Raw genomic sequence first — 21,971 nt, 5'->3', positions numbered from 1 at the left:
ATTTTAAAAGAAATAACCGCTATAATCTGGGCTATAAGGCAACGACCTAATTATACCATTTTTATGCGTGTATAAGATTATTCTCCTCGCGTGACTTATAGCAGTTTATTTAATGTGACCCGTATAAGCAATCCTCGACACGTTGCCCATATTGGAACAAATGTTCGTACCAAAGTTGGCGAAAAATATATAAATCCGGTAAATAATCGTGTGCATAAAAATATTCAACGAGGCAACCTTGCAGTTGAATGATACTGCGAGTGCATCTCTATAAAATGTCATAGACAATTCTCCCTAATATGACATATTGAATTTTCACGTTTCAATATATGGCTGTAAAATATTGTGCAACTTTATAAATGCAGTCACGAGAAGTATATTTATATAGTTATATTTAAATAAAATGAATTTACCGCCACGATTGTTATCGCGGATGGGGCACTCATAATCATTGTAAATTGTCGACTCCATGGTGAACATAACACTTGCCATGTCAACATTTCGCTAAGTATATTTGATTTCAAGGAGGCAGCAGGCGAGTCTCGTATCGAGGTTGTCCCACAGACTATTTTTTTATTTTGTTATCGGTGTTTCATCAATCTTCTCTTTACTCAGAAATATAAATAGACATGTCAAAAATACATACAAGTTCTTTATGTGTCCGTAAGATTTGATTTCACTCCCTTTTGTGTATAAGGCCGGGTAGAAAGGCACTAATCCATAATTTTTCAAGATAAATAAAATAACAACAAAATGCATAGCTTTAGTCCTATGACTTAGCATCATTAAAGATAATAACAAACATGTCTACATATTGCCAATTATGATTAACTTATATGAAAAAATGTATTATTTGTCAGACTTTTAAACTTTATTAGTTAGTGTGGCGAATTTAGGAAAGGTCAAAGTGAAGTTTCCGTGTATGTGTTGAATTGTCACTCCACAATAAAATTTGAATACAGTTTGAAATTATACAAAGTTCTCTATTTACAAAAGATTGCACAGATCGATCGATACAATATAACAAATAATGACTTCTTTGAAGAGATGCCTCCCTTATGGTTGGCTCCCTCACTATATATATTTGAGCTGTCATACAACAAAGGATTTACTCGAGAACTTTGAAAATTCCGTGAAATTCAGCCTTTCAAGGTTCTTTCGACCTAAGCAAACACGACCCAAAACTCGAAATTGGCTCCTTTTATGCGATTAGAGCTGATAAGATGCAATGTCTTGGGTCTGGTTTGATAACTGGGATTATCTTTTGCTGTCCGTTGTTGAGAAAAATTGCTTTCTGTCCTGTCTAACCCAGATGGGTAGATAAATGGGATTTGTAAAATAAATAAATTTAATGAAAATATTATTAAATCTATTTTACTAGTTTATTATTATAATATTCATATTCAAGAGCAAATCATACCTTTTATTTCTCTCAAAAACTTGTAACTCTGACCACTATCTGTAAAAGAAATGAAAAGTAACATATAGAAAAATATCATACTTATAGACATAACAATAAATATCTGACTTACATTTTAATATAAATGATACATAAGAAAATTCAACAAGAACAATAGAATATGTTAATGTATTAATAATCGTGAAAGTACACCAAATATAATAGAGTAACGCGTATATTCTATGTAGCTGGGCATATAACATCAAAAGGCTCTTTCATGGCGACAACAAACTTTATTGAAATATCGGGTAGGCATACCAAAAAAGCCTAACGACATTTTTCCTTGGTCCCTACATTAAATAGATTGAACGTGAAAAAGTGCAAACATTTTGTTGAATTGAAAAGCTAGCTGACCTGGCTACGAGTAATAGATAAGCCTTGTTGACCATATTTTTGGATAATATAGAGACAGCAAAATTTTTACAACAGCAACTTTTTTACTGCAATTTATGTAATCTATGCTATCCGCACTAAATCATAGCACAAATGTCTGTTCATCTGTCTGTCTGTTTATTATCTTTTCACAACTAGACGGCTGAACGAATTTTAATGAAATTTCAGATAAAGATAATTTGTATTATGAGGAAGAACATGGTTCTTTTTTATTTCAAAAATACTCTGGAAAGGTCGAAAACTCCTGAATATAACTGTGTGCAGACTCGGTCGCGGTTACCAAATCCATCATTATCATTGCCTTGTTATTATACCATTTTGGGGTCGCCACAGTATGACATCTTCTTCCACTGATTCCTATAGCCCATCATATCTAAGCTTACTCTCTTTTTAGACATATTATCTTTCCCACAATACACTCATCTTCTTTTCGGTCGTCCTCTATCGTTGCATCAACGTGGATAGCCACATTTATGTTAAGTACTTTCTTTAAAACATGATTCTTGCTCCTCCACATGATTTGCCCATCCCAAAAACGGTAACCTTTTACCATCAATTGGGCCGTATGCTTGTTTGTCAGCTACTTATTACAAATATAAATACAATTAATCAAATAACATTTAACCATAGTGTATATAATAGATTATTATTTACAGAATAGCAACAGTTCATTTATATACCTATACTTACTAAAACTGTAAGCGTTACTGACAGAATGCTGTTAACGTAACATTTAAAGTGAATAAGTCCATAAGTTAATGTGGACTTTCGTCCAATAAATGTACTAATATTATTAGATGCAAAAATATGTATATCTGATTTTCTGTTAAATATCGATCAAATGAAATTCACGACAAAACCGCTGAACAGGTTTTTATTAAAGATGTAGTAGATTAGTTGCATCACGAGAGCACATATAGACTACCTTTTATCCTAAAAAAGTAAATGAAGTCGCAGGTATCATCACTATTTTTTGTTATAAAAAAGTCTCAAAATAAACAAAATGTATGGTCTACGTACAACAGGATAGGAACAGTCCATTCATGTAGTTGACAATACAGCTCAGACGCGCGTCCACACAACGTGACTCCAATACGAAAAAACGTCATCCCATTCTGTTACACATCACCTTTTGCAAGTCATATCTTATGAAGAAGGTCATGACGTAGTACACAATCCATACTAATAAATTGTGTGTCTGTATTTTTGTCAGTTTGCTGCCATTTACGACTAAACTGTTGAACAAATCTGAATGTTTGAAAACACATAGAATATATCACGACAATAGATATAAGCCTACTTTTTATCTAAAAAAATTAAACGAAACCGCTGGCTTCAACTAGTTTTTTAAGACGCATGTTCACAGAACGTGACTCCAATACAAAAAAAACGTCACCCTATCCTGTCACTCCTTTTCCAATTCTTTGAAATTCATGATGTAGTTACATAACCCACGTATATAACCAACATACAAGAAAGTAACAAATTCTTAATTATTGCAAAAAATGCGAAAGTTTGTTAGTATAAATGAATGTTTGTTACTATTTCACGCAAAAAGTACTGAACGAATTTTAATGAAAATTTACAGTAATATAGGCTAAAAATATCAAACGGGCGAAAGCACGGGCACAGCTAGTATAATATAAACTATCATTGGGGAATCTTATCAACGTAATAAAAATGAAAACAATTATACGTATTTTTGTGTACATATGTGACTGCTAGTCTCAGAAAATGCAATTTATTGCAGTAGAAGGTATTGTAGGAAACTTTACATCAGCTGTTACAACAATGCCAAAGCGTTTTCAAATAAAAAAGTTAAAGTACGATCGCCGGTCTTAGTTATGTAGTTTGAAAAAAGTAATAAATTATATGATACAAATGCTAAGCAGATAATACAGACAAATGATAGTTGGAGCTTGTAGTAAAGTAAATATTCATGCAACGAAAAATGTACTAAGTATAATGTTTAGAATAATTTAGCTTTCTAGAAATAAGTGAAATTACATACATATATTCACAAGACTTATTGTCTCAGAGGTTTAAAGATAGAAACTTATAGAAATACAATATAATTTGAAAAATGTATCTAACGTAGTGTAAGTAATCACAAAATACCTAGTATGCGTATTCATTTAGAAGGTGTGGAAATATTGTTAGTGCATGGTCACGCAGGAGGAATACCACGAGCATTACACAACGATATAATGTCCGTATTTTGCTGTTCATGTATATAGACGACAATTAGCACTAGTAGCATTACTAGGAGAACCATCAGGTTGGTTATCATTCGAAATATATAAATGAAAACCTAAGTAAAATTGTTGTATTTGAATTTGAAGTGTTTTACTTCAATTCCACTAAACAGATTTTAAGCCAGCCAATATTTTAACCAACATTGTTTTATTTAATTAGAATTGTAAACAGACTGACGGCCTACCTGATAATAAGTGGTAACTGTCGCCTATATACATGAACAGCAACACATCATGTGTGTGTATCTGTAGTATTACTTGCGTTCACATACTCAGACACACACACACAAACACATAAACACACACACACACGCACACACGCACAAACGTACACGCACACAAACACACACTGTTGTTTTCTAAGATTCCTTTATATTCTGTAATTTCAGTGTTTTGTCTCACTAGTTAACCGAAACACATCTTGCAAAGTTAACTGCTTGGCGGCTGAAATAGGCAACACAAGGAAAAGATAAAATCTATTACGATTAAGTAATATTATCTTTCAATAAACACATTTTTCCCTGCCTATACTAGTGAACCGTCCAACCTATTATTGAATATGTATATCAACTATGATACTACGACCCATAAGTACAAAGCCGATCGATGCAGCTCATTTTAAGCTCAATTTTCCAGCTAACCTGTTTCATAGATCGACGAGATATACACAGCGCCAGATTCAGTAAATATGCGACATCTTTAAAGCTCTTTAAGGGAGGGTTTAGAATATATGAATATATAATTTTTATAAATTTCATGCAAATTCCCGAATATGCATCTAGTTTTAAATTGCTAAAGATTAAACTTATAGTTTTTTAAATGCTCTTTTAAACAAATTTGATGATAAATTTATGAGAGAGTACTTCTAAAACTCTTTGATCAGCAGAATATAATCATAAAGTAGTATAACTAATTGAGATTACTTAAGAGTATATTTTATAACCTATACAGCTCTAAAAATTTGGCGGGATTTATGATATATTCTGAATAAGCAAATTATGAGTTCTGCATGAAAAATAGAAGACTACTACACTACTACAGAATAGAAAAACAGGTGGGCTTATGAATTTTTGGATGATAATTCCTAAATAATTCTACGCGATGAACTAACTATCCTGACTACTCCACTTCTCAACACATTCTCTAACTCACTTCACTGATAAAACTACAAGACTACTTCTATGTAACTAAAAATAATTTCCATAATAAACCTATGCAATACCAAGTTTATTTATTTATCTACGTACTGGTGAATCAATCTAATACAAGATTTTATATTATTGATATATCTTTTGGTTTATAACATAAATTAATACTAAAAGTGTAAAACAATTCTCTAATCTCTATAATATTAATAGATGTTTGAGATGCAATTAATTTAATCAGTAATTTTATTACAGAACTATGTAATAAAATAATTTTCAAACTACAGTCTAACCCGTAATAAAATTACTAATTACGAAGTTCGTTCGTCGCGCGGAAATTTCAAACCGTAGACTATTCATAGACTAATTTTCTACAACACTGCACTGATTACTAGATCCAATATCTATACATATTATAAAACGATTGAACCCTTGCAGCGACTGTCAGTATATTTGCGATATTCTCAAAATCTACTGAACGAATTTGCATGTAGTTTAAACAGAATGTTTTCCGTTCCTCAGAAATCACTCTTGTTTAGGTTTACATTACAATTTTATGTAAATTAATTTAAATAAACATCCAATTTTTACGTATAAGAAGTATTGAAAACCATTATTTCACTATGTTATGTATTAAAGTCTATCTTGTTGATTGGTTTTCAAAATGCATGTAATTTAAATAGTTATAATAATTAAATTAAATTGGAATCTAAAATCTTCAAACTGAAGTCAACTAATTAATTAAATTACTAACAGCACAGTTCCCGTTGCGTGCAAATTTCAACCCTGTAGGCTATTCATACTATTAAATAAGCTAATTTTCTACAACACTGCGCTGATTATAATACAAACCTTCAGAGGGCACTAAAAGAGCATTCGATTAACGACTGGCCCGATTTATACGACCATTTCACTTAACTTGCTTGTATTTTTATGACTCGTTTTATAGATGCCTATTATACCAATGGACCATGATAAAGACACAAATTAAACAGTACTGAAACTTATATATAGGAGTTATAAACTGATTATTTATATATGTATTATAAAAGAGTCATAGTTGCATATTTATTAGTACATACTTACGTGAGTATTTTTTTATACAATGATAGTCGCAACTCAACGTGTGCAATATGTTCACCAAGGTATCTTCCAGCAGCGGAGAGATACTTATTAATAACCACGTTATGATAATATAAATAGAAGTTAGTTAGTATATATGGAAATAGATATAGAACCTTAATTAAGTCCATTATGTAATTGTTTAAGTCCATTTGTAAACAAACTAATTATTGTTACTCTACCACGACACCGGCAAACATATGCGTACACTTAGAGGCGACACATACATTTTAAACAATTTTTTTATGCTACGATGGTGGCAAACAAGCACACGGCTCATCTGATGGTACATGGTTACAAACAAGCATATGGCCCATCTAATGGTAAATTGTTACCGTAGCCTATTGACGCCTAAAACACCAGCGGTGTTACGTGCGCTGTCGAACCTTAAGAAATCTTATTAACCCTCTACAATTTTAGAAATGTTGATAACTTCCATTTTCTACATACCTCGTAAGACACTAAGCATGCAAGATAAATAGTAATAATGATTATGCATAGTTACTACTATAATCAATTTAATAATATATGTATATAATCAATATTAATAAACGAAACAATACTCTTGCATTGCTTCAAACGAATTAAATGAATGTCTAAAATGGCCGATCTTTGTGCAAAAATCTGAAACCCCGAGGGTACGCCGTTTCCTGCCAATAACAGAATTCAATTAGCGACCCCTGGCTACCGCTATCAAGTATAATTAATAAAATATCGCTGTTATATTCTATGAAATAAGGTTTAAATTACAAAATTGAATGAAGCGTGCAAATAATGAACTTTTAACATTAGCCGTAGATGAGCTGGTAAAATTTGTGTAATATGTTTGTTTAAAGACATATTACGAGTACAATGGACAATAATATCTAATATCTTTAAAGGGAATCCTTATAATAATATCGACAAAGAGAGCATAGTTGTTTACAACCCCTCACAAAGTCGATGATAATATCTGGCCGACATAAAAAATCAATGTATGTCTTCCTAACACCGATAAAAAGCAAAACTTAATTTTTCTTTCAGTGTGAGAGAGATGAACAAATAAAAATAGAAATAGAAATAAACTTTATTCAAATAAACTCATTACAAGCACTTTGAATAGTCAAATTTTGATTCTACCACTCATTCGGAATGCAGATTCATCACAAGAAGAATGAGCAAGAAACTTGTGTGTTGCTCTTTTTAATAGATGTTTTTTTTTTTATATAAATAATTACAGTATAACAAGTAAGAGGCATGCGATAATCAACATAGAAATCGCTACGCACTCATTATTAGTGTAATCAGATAATATCGTCAGTGCTATGGATTTAAAGTTTTTCTATAAAAACATTATTATCGTTAACGAATTCTTCAATTTTATACTAAGCTTTTTTGCAAAGTGAAAAGCAAACTGTTTTATTTGACATTTAAGTTTTTTTTCTGGCAGGTTTATAACAGACTCTGGTATTTTATTGTAAAACCTTACGCAATCGCTATAAAACGAATTACTAACTTTAGCCAAACGACATTTAGGTAAAATTATTAAAGAGAGTTATTAGAACTATTTAGACAATGCGTCTAACTAGTTCATCTCTCTCACATTGAAGAGTTAATTTGAAATAAATAGACATGCAAAGTTACCCTCTCCAATCAACCTTCTGTCCCATTCAAACAGGAATTGTAGTTACGGCAACTTGAGCCGAGGTCGGAACCCCATCGGACTGAAGACGTAGCAGGAGTTGACCTTCGGCCGTTCCATAAGGGCATCCGCGGGTTTAAAGTGCCCTCTGCACTTGCCTCCATTTTCGTTTAGTAAAGATATAAAGGCCTACGGCCAAAAACATTATAATAGTTCCCAGAAGATAAACCAAGTTTCTGGTAATAGCCGTATTTGACTTATCTTACAACCTTTAGGGTATAAACCCTAGTTAAAGGGTAGTTAACCACTAGGCAACGGTTTCAATGACATTCTCTGTAGCTCAGATATAATCAATTACTATAAATTATTTATTAACTATCCCACGAAAATAAAATAAAACGTGTTCATTTAACCTTATCGTAAACGCTTTCCTTCAAATGATTTACGTTGCAGAACGTATTAATTTATCAGTATAGACTTCGTCCCTTAAGATTTAACCTTTGATAAACTGAAACAAGGTCAAGCTTTGATTAAACATAATTCAGGGCACAATCTCAAAATATAATAACATATATTTTACGTATATATATAGGTAGAATTTAAATTATACTGTCAAAGAAAACATAATAGTATATATAATTACTAAAACATAAATCACACCGACTAATTGATACTAAAAACAAAAATCGAATACCTACATGCCACAAAGGATATAACTGTATATATAGTGAGTCTATATAATCTTGAGTAATTCATTAAAAATCGTACATATGTTAAACCCCATTAGGGTCTTATCTTAATTTATTTTAGTATTAAATAAGGTTGTACAACACACAGCACTCTCAGATATATCACAGTATCACACTATATAATAAATAGTACCAAACAGAATCAATACTGTGCCCTATACAACTAATACAAATACATAAATATATATACATATATGTTTGTAATACTATACATAATATACATAGAAAATACCCAAACTGATACAAACTATAACCATAACCCACTTCGCTACATTCGAAAGTTGGTTGGAACTGCTATACCGTCTATAAAAGTAGTCGTCACTATAAATAAATTATCAATTAGTTATACATGGTTATTGTTATGGCTTTATTCAACAATGTTAACAAACCATTGCGACTATAATCACAGAATATATACCTAATAGTACTCCATAATATACCGATCACTTACCTACTGTAACATTTCAAAGCGTATGCTGAGTGCCCAAAATGTTCGATAATTCCAGTTAAAAGGTTTTGACTCTGTCATGCATTTCCTATTAGTAAAGGCCGGTAATTGATTTTAAATATACGAGTATAGTGCATACTCCATATACTGCATTTTAAAACTACATGGTGGTTGATGTTCATAAAATTGTTTAATTGTACTTTCTAAAACAACAATATTGTTTATTATAAAAATGTTACAATATTAAATGGTTTCTATTTGCATAAAAGTTGTATTGAAAAGTTAGACATTGGGGAAATATTTCATAAGACGTGAACACAAATACGACAATTCTATAGAATATTGGAAGAACTAAATAAACACATTTTCTGATTTTCATTTAGCCAGAATTTATCACAGTCAAATCGACCTGCTCCCCTCGAAACAAGACAACCCTCTTATTCCAGTATTTGTATTAAACTTCTCTAAATTTACTTTTCCGTGCCATTTAAGTATAACTCCTTAATTGACACGACGAACGTTCAAAACAAGTACACAAAAGTTCAGGAAAGTATAAATTAATTAGGGAAAGTCAAAATAATGGTCGGACAGTCGATTCTACGTTTACAAGTCTGACAATCGACACAAGATTCGGAATAAATAAATACTTAAAAGCCGTATCTCATTATTTATTTCTTTGAATTATTGGTAACAAGAAGGTCACTACAGAAGATTTGTAAGATAACAACCAAAACTCCAGTATCTTTTTTAATAATTCTCTAATCAAATTATATGATTTTGTTTGAAATTAACATATAAATAGACTCTTTTTTCAATTTATTGTGATAAAAAATGTGTTGTATATTGTGTGTAAACATAATGAAAGTCATAAGTTAACGTTTTGGAATACTTATAATTTGAAACTCATTCCAAGCAATAAATCAATTTCAAAGTTTGAGAGTATTACAAGAGTTTATTTTAAAAAGAAAACATCGTCAAATTTTATATATTTTTTCTTTTAGATAAAAATACAATCGAATTAATCAATGGTATAATATTATCCAATACAATAAATTCGCTTATAAATACCAAAATGTAACGTTCAGTACCGTTAAACGCAGTTGTATCATAATTATCAAGTAGGTAACATGGAACTGCACCAGATATAACGTGGCCGTCCAGCATCCTAACAGAATTTGTGTCTCGGACGTTTTCGGCAATTTAATCCAGAGCGCGGTTGGCGACAAAAAGCCCATTATCGAGAACTCTCTTATCTTGTTAACGGCGCTTCCTTTTAACTTTGACTAAATCCGTTTCGAGGAGTTTTTTATTGATAAATGGGGCTCGCTCCACGGCATCAGTCAATGCCATCGGAACCTTGGACAATACAAATTAAATAAAATGTAAGCATGCTTTCAATAATAATAATTTTCCATTATCGTGATACTGTACAACTTTATTATAATAAATGTATGTAGTAAGTGCATGTAGTGTTCTTGGCTGCATTTGTTTTAAATTGTCGAATAAAAAGTCGTATGTCGAAGTTTATTGTTTTCCTTTTCGGACATTTTCGTTAGAAAATTCGGATAAAAAAGCATTTTTTAACTTATTACAGTCAAGAAAATCAAATCATTCAAACTTTTTCACATTATTCAACCAGAGATGCAGACATACAAGAAGCCTAATTCTGAATATTCTATTTTACTATTATTTTATATTGTTTTGTTTTCCTTAAATTGCGGTAGGAATTAATCCTTAGTAACCACAATGTATTACTACGCTACAAAACACTTGAGATCATCATGCTAGTGTTCTCACAAGACTGCATTAATATGTACGGAGACGCCACTCCAGAAGTTTCTTCCCAATCGTTTGAGACATCAATCATTTTCCTATCTCATACTAAATTGTTTTACAGCTGTCATCTAAATTGCATTATCAAGTAATTTGCCCAATTCGACTGTCAAGTCTGTCACTCTTTTGAGAAATGTTTCAAATCTAGTCGCGGGATACTTCATTGATACAGGGTTTCTTCTATTATGATATTACATTTCCTTTAATCTGCATTTTTTAAAAAAGACGTTCCAGAATAAAGTTATTCCAAAAAAAGTAACAAAAAACAAGGTTGCCTTTAATATAACCAACCAAGCTGTTTCTATTTGTTCTCTAACATCTAGATTTTGCTACGTAATACTGTTATCACAAACAGATAATTTCCAACAGACAGTTCGAGTAATGTTTAGACAGGTGAGGTCGGAACCGCTACCTGTACCTCTGTGATAATGTCATAAGGTCTTCTACAAACTTAGCATATCATCTGCATTTGTACTCACAACCACTTCAAATTTATCGTTCCCTCTACTGCTATTGATTGATTGCTTTTTTAAATATGATATTAAAGAAATAACACGGTAATATACTACGTTTTATTCTTATTATTATATTCCAAATAATTCGATACTATTTCAACTTTCTTGATCACGAGAAAACTGAGAGCTAACGGTAGATGTTAATTGTGGGCGACATATTTGTCTACCTTTACATGTCTTAGTTTATTGTTACTACCAAAATGCGTTCTTTAATCATTCATCACGGCATACTACATTGCCACGATATAGCGAATAACGTAGGCTGTATTTTATTTTCATAAAACTTATATACTAGATCTGTACAATAAACAGAGCGGGTAGTAAATGATAAAACATCTAATGTTCAGTAGAGAAAACAAATGATCGCATTTGTGAATTACGGGCGTGTATATAGAGCAGCAGAGATAGAAAAGAATACGTTTATAGCAAGTCTTGTAGTGTTTGATTACTTCGTGCCTGACGGAACAAAGGGACTCATCCATCGGGCTGCCTTTGTCTGCGGAGCCCGTGTCGCACGCATTTCAAAGTATGATGAACACACCAAGTACAAATCTACCAACTGTTTGTACAGTCTAAGTATTTGTGACAGGTTTACGGAAGCTTTTTATTATTACGATTTCACGTTTCAATTCATTTTCTTAATTTTCAACCGACTTCAAAAGAATGATGTTCTCAATTCGACATTATGTGTATTACTTATAGAAAGAAGTTTTTAAACTTCTTTCTATATTTTTATCCATTTCATTAATTTATTGTAAATTTGATAACTGGTGCTTTAGTATTAATCGTTTCCCGTTATACCCAGAGTGAGTTACAACAGTAGCGCAAGTGAAGCCGCGAAAAATACTTGTAAAAGTGAAATTTATTTGTAAATTCATGTAAAATGTAAATTTGTACCATATTGTGACAGAAAAGTAAATTTTTACGACAATGGATGGCTTTTAATTTACTAAATGTGTTATTTCTTTTAAGTAAATGTAATTACACTCCACTATGAATGTAACCGAGGTACCCATATGCTTACTAATTAAAATAAAACTGCATTCGAAATGAAGGTATGTTATGAGAGTAAATTAGTTTTAACAGACAGAATATTGTTGTAATGAATAGTGTAAAATGAGAAAAGACATTTCATGTTTATTATAATAATATTACGGTTAAAACTAATTTATGGTAATTGTCTAATTTACTCGTAGGTATTGTAGTAGTTGGGTAAAAGCAATAAGCTTTCGTATGAAGTTTGTACCCGACAACGAGAAAAGGTTAGAGAGAACAGAAGACAATGTATTAAAATTTCTAATAAGTTCATATAAACCAAGAATGTAATCATTTTAACCTAAGTAGAGTTTGTAAAAAGTCGTCTATTTGTAGGCAGACCGTCAGTTTGTTTGTTATTCGACTTTCATGACAAAAAAACTGAATATTTCGCCTGTTTTACAGACAGTCTATATTTAGTTTTATTGTATTGACATTAGAAATAAGATAATAGAATAATGTTATACCGAAAAATCTGTAACAATACAGATTTTTCAGTATAACATTATTTCTATATGTATTGATTATAATAATATAATATAATTGAATTATTTATATTCTTCAAACATTCACTATACTAATTTAAGAATTCTCTATACCCTCTGCAAATAAACTATCATCAATATGCAATTTGAGATTCAAATCCACAATATATGTTTTTGGATATGTCTAGAGTTCTATTGTGTAATGGAGTTTACAGTGGTAATATCCACAATTGACCTAAGCATCTGATACATACCGGTGAGCCCGTCCAACTAGCATAACTGATATAATCTCTAGCTTTTTTAAGTGTTATATAAGCCAAGACAGATAGTAATGTCATTAAGTGACAATTATAGAAAAAATGTGCAGTAAAGCTTCTTAATAATTACAGTTAAATAACGTAATTTGGAAAACCAACAACCATTTTTCGTTATGAAAATCTATTAAAACGAACCAGTAAACTGTTTACAAAAATTACCAATAAAAATACCAATATTTGATAGAATAAAAGTAAATATAATAATAATAAATCGAAATATAGGTATATACATATACACCAGAGAGGAAGGACATTATTAATAATAGTGACTAGAGGATCCATGAACCATCTAAAGCCCGACCTGATCATGGAGCGTACAAACCATCATTAATTCCTAGTTAGTTTGTCACGTTGAGCTTACTCATCTAATTAACTTTATCAGCTTCTCATCAGTAGTACCATAGGTTGTTATCGAATGCATGAATACTAGTATATCATCATCCGTAAAATGAGAAAAATATGAAGTATGCAAGAAATCTTGCAAGAAAAAGTCTATAAAAACGGTTGTATTTATATGTATGAATAAAGTATGGTTTGTTTAGTAATAACATTTAGATTATCTATTTCAAACAAAATTATTAAATTTTAAATCATAACATGTCAAAGAAAATAAAATCGCATAAGTAACCCCAAACCCACTCATGGGAGATCAAAATACCAGACTATAACTCAAAACAAAACGGTTTAATATAAGACGTGCCTTGTCACTTGAAACCGCACTCACTATATATGTTATGCTTATGAATATACATGGTTGAGAGTAGGGCTGGTATCATAAAATATAAAATAATTATGAAACATATAACAAAATCAAATAAAACTACTTGAATAATTTTGAATTCTATTCCATTGTTCATTTATATTGTCTTATGTGGACAGTTGGCCATTGGGGCAATAAAGTCCTCGAGTGGCGACCGCGGACCGGAAGACGCAGCGTGGGAAGGCCTCCAGCAAGGTGAACAAACGATCTGGCCAAGATTGCTGAAAGGCAATGGATGCGAGCAGCGCATGACCAATCGTCGTGGAGATCTTTGGAGGAGGCTTTGATTCAGCAGGGGACGTCTTCCGGGCTGAGGTGATAATGATGATGATTGCCATATTTATCCCGGGTAGACAAAGTGAGACAGATGTACCTAATATCTTTATCATTCAGCCACTAAGCAATTGAATTGTGGACAGCGAAATTAGGGTAGTTATAAGCATGACATCTCTGTACTCATCATCATCGTGTCATCATGTACACTGTTCTTGTCAGTGTAATATTAGCACATACGCTAATATGTGCGTATACCCTAATATTACATGATGATTAAATTTTATCTCTTAAGTTGTATGTCTTAACACAAAAATATTTCTTTAACAGTGCATACGAGTACATATACAGATATTATTTTCTGTTGTCCATAATAAAAGAGTAGTAAGTCCTAATAATAAGCATTTAGCTAATCTTTAGCTAGCTAGCTAGCTCCAGAGGTTGTCTGCTCTTCAAACTGGAGTGAACAAAAGAAAGCAGACAAAGCAACATCTGTGGCCACAACCCAGACCATTAAGACCCCAGACAATTTAAAAAGTACATTTTCTTGATTGTGGATCCTCATATCTCTACGAGTAAACTTGTGTGCTTGACCCCTACGATGCAGACGTCCTTTTAGATTATAGTAGCAGTCTGTTTTAAACTATTTCACTTTATAATCCGTACCAATATTTTAAATGCGAAAGTGTATCTGATTATAAATTCTTAAAAGGTTGATGAGGCGAAAAGTTTCAGACAACGTGTTAAGGTTTCACAAAAAAAGTCTGATGGATAGAATAATTTATTTACAAAAAAATTTTGTGAAATATAAGACCGCATATAGGCGGAATTAAACTAAAAAATGAATACTTTAAGAATTTGCTCACTGTTTTAATTTATTATTATGAATTCATTAATAAAATAATAGGTGGCGCCGTATAGGTATCCTACACATTTATTGTCTATACAATAAAATATTACTGAATTAAGCACCTTCTCCTTTTGTAGTTAGTTAATAAAATGACTAAAACGATATCGGCAACCCTACATATAAGGGAAGCTCTCATTGCCCTCATTAAACAAAGTTTTCGGTTTTGCACAGATACAGCGCGCAAATAAACAAACAGTATTACCTACGCTTGCTTGTTACGCTACTGTTTTAAATTGTCAAAGTTACGTACGTGTATTACTCAACTTTTGCATTATTTATATGTGTACACAAGTTTATTATACAATTTAAACTAATACTAATAATATTATAGAGAGAGCATATTTCGTTATGAGGCATCCATCACAATAAAATCCGTTCTGAACTCCAAAACAAGTTTTTAAAATAATTGGAATGGCAAACTGACGGCCCAGCTGGTGACCATCGGTGTTATATATTAACTCCATATGGACTGAATAAGACATTATGCCTCTTGCCTTATCTTGTAATTTGTAGTCTGCTGTATACTGATTTTATAAATTTGCACACATAGTTTTTTTATAGATGATGATGATGGAATAGTACACTTGACACTATTGGTTAGCAAAACCCCGGTAGACTATGAACAGAGAGTATAAGGCACATCGTAAGGAATCGGGAATTATCCACAATGCTTTCCAGAAGGGACCTCGTAGAAGTTAACCTGATATCAATGCTTGCTGCTAGAAATGGGACCATTACTTCTCATTATGCATAATCCCCTCCTCCCATTCTTTCACTATTTGAAAGTTACTTTACTCCAAAGTGACATAGGCTACGGCTTATGCTAATATATACAAAATTCACAAAATTATGAGCACCCGGGCGAAGGCAAGGCGGGCCACATAATTTGCAAAGCTAAGTTTACGTTCCCGTATAGTTCCTGAATGTTGTCACATACGTCAACCAAGACAGACTTTTTACAAAGTGTTCTATCTGAATACTTCTACCTCAACTCAACATACTTTGTAAGCTATAATCTGTGTGTATAAAAGTAAATAGCTCTATATATATATTAATACGTTAAGCAAAAACTTTTTACGAAAAATTTTGCGGACTGAGGAGTATGAAATTCCGAACATTCGCAGTTTATATAGAGAAGTGTAGATAAATCTATAAAAAAAATTATACACCCTACCATGTATTTAACACATACGCATATAAACTCTTTTGTTTATTGTTAAAGACTGTTACAGACTTTGAGAATAAACAAATACAGTTTGTCTTTAATATTATTTGTCAATACGGTATGTATTGACAAATAATATTAAAGTATTTTAAGCGTTGACAGATTTTGTTTCTATCCAAATTCTAAATACAAGAATTTCTAATTCTCTAACATAAAATCAAACAAATTATTAAAGTTTTAACTCCAAAAGTTCAATACAAACTTTCAACCCCTTTTTATTCCTTCGGGAGATAACTTTTCAGAAAGCGTTTCATATGCCTAGTGTCTTCTATATATTAAGAATGAGTGAGTAATCGATGTTGAGATAGTCAGTTGAGACACAGATAAGAGAATATTACATAGTCGAGACTTACTTTATCTATATAATCATAAGAGGCTTAACATTGTCCCTGCTGACTAACTGATCTGTCAACGTACAGTCTAAACTACGGGACTAGAAACATGTTTTTACTTTATTGTTTTAGGACTTTTAGAGCCGTGAGAATAATGATGTGTCAAGTATAATCAATATCAATATAATATACCTTACAAAATGACTAACTTTGTAACAATTTAATTATTTATAATTAATAAATTATAATAACTTAGCAATAGATTAGAAAGTTAAAGTTCTAAACTTATTAAAATAAGTAAAAAACATGAAACATCCATGTTTCCATGTTCCATTAATATATAGAAATATAGTAGCGATGGTGTGTCTGTATATTTATATACTCGTGTAAAGGTAGCAAATACTAAACGGATCTAAATGAAGACAAGAATGTATCACGAGGACAGACATAAACTATCTTTTATAAAAAAAACTCGTATGTTATGTGGTTTTATGTTAATTTGACAACTACTATGAAAAATTTCAGTCTACTTTTATACTAAATATTAGCTCATTCTTATGTAAAAAATACATCCCTTGAGGGTATATAAAATGTCTATGCATATTATATGCGTACGTCTCTATCTGATTGTCACTTTTTCAAGACTAAACGGATTAACGGATCTTAATAAAATTTAATATAACTTCCCATCTTCGTATATCATAAAGATAACATAGGTTACCTTTGAAGGATGTGTACCATTCCAGATTCTTTATATTCTTTATACAAACTTTATGCTTTATTATACAAAAAAGGATAAATGTTTGTACAAACGAAGTGGCTGGTTTCTGCTATTAGGCTTAGGCATGCATTTATGCATGTACAATATCTTCAGACATACAATTCCGCTACACATGAACGAGGTGAGGTAATGTAAAACTCAACATAAAAAGAATATTGTGTAGCAATATTCTGAATTAGAACTTTAATAATGTTCAATCTTATTATTTAAATTCATTATTGTCACTTTACCACTGGGCGACCACTAATTACATTAATTGTCGTCATTTCTATATCTAAAGTATTTTGTGCGTTTAATACAAGAATTTCTAATTCTCCAACATAAAACCAAACATATTATGAAAGTGAGACTTAGGCTATTAGGCTTAGACATGCACTTATGCATGTACAATGTCTTCAGACATACAATTCCGCTACACCTGAACGAGGTGAGGCAATGAATTAGACACTAACGATTCATTAATCAGCTGCGTCGTAATCCCCCGAACTAACGGCCGCTTTAATTTATTATTTAATTAATTTTCGCGTTCACAATTTAATTTGTTACTTATTTAAGTTATTTATTATTTTTAGATAGATAGATAGAATATGCTTTTGTGTACATTATACAGTAAAAGAAAATAGTTATATTCAAACATCAATCCATAAATACTATAAGGCCGCCTTATTGGTAAAAGCATTTTTAAGGCAACCTTAGGGTAACTGATATTATTGTGGAACATATGGGTCACATACACATGAAGAATAACATAATACCTTAAGAAAATAATGCTAACAATTTTAAATAAATCTTTAGCCTAGAGAAAAATGCAAATAAATAAATACAGTCTTATAATAAATGTATGTATAGAAGGTATATTCAAATAAATACGTCTTGGACATGATATAGTTGGTCGTTTTATATATGTACATTTATATGTCCTTATACACATGAACAGCACACACTGCGTTCCCATTCCGGAGTTCTCAGACACACTATAATTTCACTGCCTCATATTACCTATAACTGAAACACTTTCTTAAAAAAATAAAATGCTTCCCAGCTTAGACAGCTGAGACTGAGCTACCCACGCGAAAAACCGAGAATTACATCTGTAGATTATACATAGTAATATCATTAATAGAAAACTGTGTCTATCTGTCTGTGTGTTACCTTAAGATCCATTAATTTATTGGTTAAAAGGTAAAGAGTAGACAGACAGAATTTAGTATTTATAATATTAGTACCGATAACTATATATAAGTGTCTAATACAATCATCAGCATCATAACTCATTAAAGTCCCACTAGTCGGCTCCGATCTCACTCCCTAAGAGGATATTAGTTACCACGCCGCTCGTGCTACTTGGTGTAGGGTTTTATTTCCAGTTTTCCTTTTCTTACATTAGTGTATTGCGTTCTGTTACTCTATGTAATTGCGCTTAACGATAACCCAGGGATGAAAAGGATGAGAGGGGGATAAGAGTGATACATTTTATTTTAATACTACTTCAACCCAATAAGAGTTTCCAATGCACACTATATACTTTTCTCTCGAAATAATGTATAACAATATTGCCTTCACAACTATTATCTCAGGTAAGATTACGTAATTATGAACACAATTCCTTATATATCACTAGGTAGGTATTTAATCCTACATTACAGAAAGCGAGCCTACCACACTAATTGTCCGAATAATTTTAGTTTATTATTGCCGTTTACCAGAAATATAAGTCAATACACATTTTCTTTTAATGTTAACTAGTGTCTAATTCAGAAAACTTTAGGAATCTAAGCCAAGTTACTAAACAATTTCTCGTCCGACTACAAAATAAGGAAACATAATACTTTTGTAAGTTAGCTACCGAGTGGAACACAACAAGACGTTTGTAAGCGTGTGTTAACGAAACTCAATCTCGGACTGACAGCCCTACGAAGGTGGCACAGATTGTAATTGCACGCACGCCCTAGTAATTTAATTCCTTTATCAGACAAGGAGATCTTATCGCGCACAAGGGGCTTATCCTTTACTGCTACCAATTTCAGACCTGATGCAAGATTTTTCTGGTCCCCGTACGCAAGTACGTGACGGGAGTAACACGTGTATTTTTTTCTATTTTCAAGAGATGTCCCGCTAGACAGCTATCGTCTTTTAGAGTTACCTGAAACATGAAAATGAAACAATTATAAAATTCATTTTGAATATATTAGTTGGCATATAATATTATACATTATCATACACATTGATATAAAAGAGATATTTTGTAATATTATTTATGAGCTCCTGTTTAAATAAATAATGTATATAATCGTTAACAGCCATGAAAAGGTTTAAACTGACATATTCCACAACACATACTCCATATATCAGGTTGAGTGTCATTTCAATTTTATAAAAAAAATATTTATCTTTTCTTACTTTTCAGTACAAACAACGTTGTTATCTCTTGTTTACGGTATAAACAATGTTCTTCAGTTTTTATTTATTCATCAAATACACGGCCAATGCCACTATTACAAGAAACTTATTTTTTTGTTCACTGACATTATTTATATTACCTACAGGCGTCGTTTGTAGAAAACTGAAATAAAAATGTACAGAACTCGAAATATACGAATCAAACTCACACATAACCAGTTATTTTTAACATGCGTTCAACAATTCAGATCATGTTTCAGCTGGTTGGTCTCATGGTAATAAAAAAGAAAGTGCTTTAAGTGTGATTGAAATAAAACTGAGATAGGAGTAGAGCAGCAGCTTGAACTGTATTCGATTAAATCTGTCTATAAAAACGGCTTAAAACTCCATGATCCGTATAGATCGTATGCTTAACTGAGATACTACAATAATCGTGAAACAGAGTATTGTTTCGATTCTACTGTAGCTGAAATTTTATAGATATTTTAAAAAGTAATGACGTGAGATTTATAAAATGTAGATTTCAGTATTGTTTGATATCTTTACAGATGGACTGTGTGGAAGATGACATGCATTGAAGATTGGGCTACGATATGCCGCGTGCCAGGGATAGAAGAAGCGGTGACCCCAAATAATAGGATAAAGATAAGGGATTCATAATTATGCTATATAATTCAATAGATTTTAATAATAACAAAATTGACTGTGTTAAATACGCACGAGTTTTCCCTAATTGGGTAATATACAATTGACGAAACGAGCAATAACACTAAAAAAGTAGCAACGTTAAGCATCTCCTCCTTTTTGAAATTGGCTGATATAAGTTAGATCAATTTCGTATTTCGAAGAACTTTACGAAGATCATAATTGTATTCATTTTGTTTTAACCTGGCACGCAAATAATTACATGTGGCCTTTGTATAACATAATATTACGATTCATATAATAAACAGATTTGTTATCCATCTGATAAGAAATTTGTGAAGCCTATAGATTATTATACATAGCGACTAGCAGCAGTATTGAGCCAGTGAAAATCAGTGTAAATTAGTATTTATACATACTCTTATAGAGTTTTATTCAGTTCAACGCAGAATTATTTTTTAAATCATGAAATAAGTTGTGATGAATAATTAAAGAAATTTTAAAATGATTCATATTACTTAAAGAAACCTTTAAGGAATATGAATCTATGAAGAAATCTATTGATGTAGTACGTTCAAATTATAGTACATAAATAAATCTATTTCCTATTATACCCACTGCAGACATTTCAACAATAAAGTATAGTAAACGAAATCAAATGTACCACCAAAATGACTATCCTAAATCGAAGAATAGATGTGTGACATAAAGATTAAGATCCCGCATTATGTCTTTTTCGTCTGAATGACGATATTTTACTGCCGAGCCCATAAAACAAATAGGACACTATTATCTGTCCTAAGCTGACAAAACGGAAATTTCTAATTCGAAGCTCGAATTCTATCCAACAATTGACACTTTTCCGCTTCCGTCAATCTTCCTATATAGACTGATTTTTCAACGCTGGGGTTAGAAATAGAATCTTTTGAATATAGGTTACTTTTGTAAAGCAGAAAATCCGCTTTAAACAAAATAAAAATAAGGGTTGGAAATTGTAGTCAATTAAAATGTTATATTTTGGTGTTAAAGTAAGAACCCTTCTGTCTTAACTAATTACATTTGAAACTCTTTTAACTAAGAGTTTAAAGAGTTTCAAATGTAATTAGTCAAGATCACTGTAAACTATTTTATACAGACCATATCTGTAGATATACCTACCGTTTTACAAAACTTACATTATTTTAGCGGTATAGTAATAGTTAAATAACATGGCGATTTCAAAATGCTAACAGAGTTTTGTTTATATCTGTGACGCACTCACAGATGTT

The 21,971-nt window shown here is 31.5% G+C and overlaps 1 protein-coding gene across 2 annotated transcripts in view; it reads right to left on the bottom strand.

Moving 5' to 3' along the window:
* LOC131844307 (TWiK family of potassium channels protein 9-like) overlaps positions 1-21,971 on the bottom strand; it is a 283,305-nt gene that overhangs the window by 247,026 nt on the left and 14,308 nt on the right. For both annotated transcript variants that reach the window (XM_059193160.1, XM_059193168.1), the window contains exon 2: positions 1,421-1,459. The gene's annotated coding sequence lies outside the window, so the exon portion shown is untranslated. The remainder of the gene's footprint in view (positions 1-1,420; positions 1,460-21,971) is intronic.

This window comes from Achroia grisella, unplaced genomic scaffold (genome assembly GCF_030625045.1).
Source record: "Achroia grisella isolate CSIRO2021 unplaced genomic scaffold, CSIRO_AGI_Agris_v1 utg109, whole genome shotgun sequence".
NCBI lineage: Eukaryota > Metazoa > Arthropoda > Insecta > Lepidoptera > Pyralidae > Achroia > Achroia grisella.
The sequence above is the reverse complement of the archived record's forward strand: the minus strand, read 5'-3'. Positions and strand labels throughout refer to the sequence as shown.